Source organism: Macrotis lagotis, chromosome 5 (assembly GCF_037893015.1).
Source record: "Macrotis lagotis isolate mMagLag1 chromosome 5, bilby.v1.9.chrom.fasta, whole genome shotgun sequence".
Classification (NCBI taxonomy): Eukaryota; Metazoa; Chordata; class Mammalia; order Peramelemorphia; family Peramelidae; genus Macrotis; species Macrotis lagotis.
The window spans coordinates 63,304,681-63,306,809 of NC_133662.1; the positions used below are offsets into that span (position 1 = coordinate 63,304,681).

At 38.0% G+C, this 2,129-nt stretch overlaps 1 pseudogene; it reads left to right on the forward strand.

Annotated features, from left to right (window-relative positions):
* The first annotated feature begins 226 nt into the window (after positions 1–226).
* LOC141489718 (AP-1 complex subunit sigma-1A pseudogene) lies at positions 227–945 on the forward strand (annotated as a pseudogene).
* The last annotated feature ends 1,184 nt before the right edge of the window (positions 946–2,129 follow it).

The window sequence follows — 2,129 nt, forward strand, 5'->3', positions numbered from 1 at the left end:
CTCAACAAAGCACATGGTATTTGAGTGGAAGAGTCAACATTCACATATATAGAATTCTGTTTAAGGAAAAGAAAATGAAAACAGAAAGAAAACTATGGGGGAAATATCTTTAATGGAGTTTGAGTCAAAATTTTAATTAAAAAATATTTGTAGCCGAGGGAGAGAGAGGAAGCGCAGCCGCCCGTACGGTGACCAGAGAGGGACGCTCCGCGACCGAGGCTGCAGGATGATGAGGTTCATGCTGCTGCTCAGCTGTCAAGGGAAGCTTCAGCTACAGAAATGGTATTTGGCCATGTCAGACAAGGAGAGGAAAAAGATGGTTCGAGAACTTATGCAGGTCGTCCTGGCCAGAAAGCCGAAGATGTGCAGTTTCCTAGAGTGGAGAGATCTCAAAGTAGTCTATAAAAGATAGGCAAGTCTCTACTTCTGCTGTGCCATTGAGGGCCAAGATAATGAGCTTATCACACTGGAACTGATCCACCGATATGTGGAACTCCTGGACAAATATTTTGGCAGTGTATGTGAACTCGACATCATCTTCAGCTTTGAGAAGGCCCACTTCATCTTGGATGAATTTCTGATGGGTGGTGATGTCCAGGATACCTCTAAGAAAAGTGTGCTAAAAGCCATAGAACAAGCAAATCTATTACAGGAGGAAGATGAGTCACCTCGAAGTGTCCTGGAGGAGATGGGTTAGGCATAGCTTCCCACCCCAATGGGAGATGCATTGCAGGGTTGCCATGCCTTGGCAGGCATGGCTGGTTGCTTCAAAGTCCACACACGTTCAGATCCTTTTTCCCTGTGGAATACCCTTCCCCTGTTCTCTCAGTTTTCTCTTGGAGAGAACTATGGGCTGAAATCCTTCAAACATTCCTTCTTTCTCCAACTCTCATCACTTCCTAATCCTTTACTTTTTCTAGTTGATACTTGAAAAATTGGATGGGTAGAGAAAGACTATGACCAAGAAGAGAGATTTGATAATGTATGTATCTCTGTGTGTGTGTGTGTGTGTGTGTGTGTGTGTGTGTGTGTGTGTGTGTGTGTGTGTCTGTTTCCCTCTCTTTCATCCTCCCCATCATGAGAACTGACTTCACCCAAACCTTTGTTCTCATATATACTGTAAATATATAAATATGTAAGGTTAAAGGGAAGTTGTTTTAGCCCTCCACCTACCCAAAGAAAAAATAACATATCTCCAATTCCTCCCTTCCATTTATCTACTCCAATCAGCTGAGCCTTCATCCTTTTCTTGGGAAAGGAATATCTAGTATATTAAGGAGGGCCCACGTTTTCCTTTTCTTGCTCTCTCATCCCTACCCCACCCCCAGATTGGGTTTGAGCTGTAGGGAAGAATACAGATAATTTTAAAAATCTTATGACTCTGAGGAAAGGGAAATAGGAAGGCTTGGACCTGTTGGGAACTTAGTGGAACTCCAAATGCTCTTATTTAAGGGAGGGAGGGAAAAAAGGTGTTTATCTGTTTCTATTTCCTTCTAAAATAAAAAGAATATTATTTATGGAAAAATATTTGTAAATAATCTTTATCAATATAGGACAAAGATTAACTACAATAACCAAATTGTATTTATACCAGGAAAACATGATTGATTCAATATAAACTTAACTGGTCATGTTAATAATGAGAACAACAAAAATTTTGTAAGTCAAAATTCAGAAAAAAATGCTGACAAAATGAAACGCTCATTTCTGCTAAAAAAATTAACTAAAAAACATAGGAATAAATGTGGCTTAAATATATATAGTACACTTTAAGCATTATATTTAACAGGGATGAATTAAAGGCCTTTCCCATAAGTTCAGAAGTAAAGCAAAGATGTCCATTTTCACCACTAGAATTTGATTTCTAGCTAGAAATACCAGGTTCATCAATAAGCAAAAAATAAAAACAGGCAAGAGAATAAACATAACCAAAAAAAAGAAATAGAACTATGAATTTTTGCAGATGATATGATATATAGAGAACTCTATCAACTAAAAATTAAGTAAAATAATAACTTTACAAAGTGGCAGGATAGACAAAAAGAGATAGTTTTTATTATCAAGAAATTTAATTCCTTTGGAGGAATAAAACACATAAAAACGAAGTTGTGAGGAGGAGTTGAAGTGGT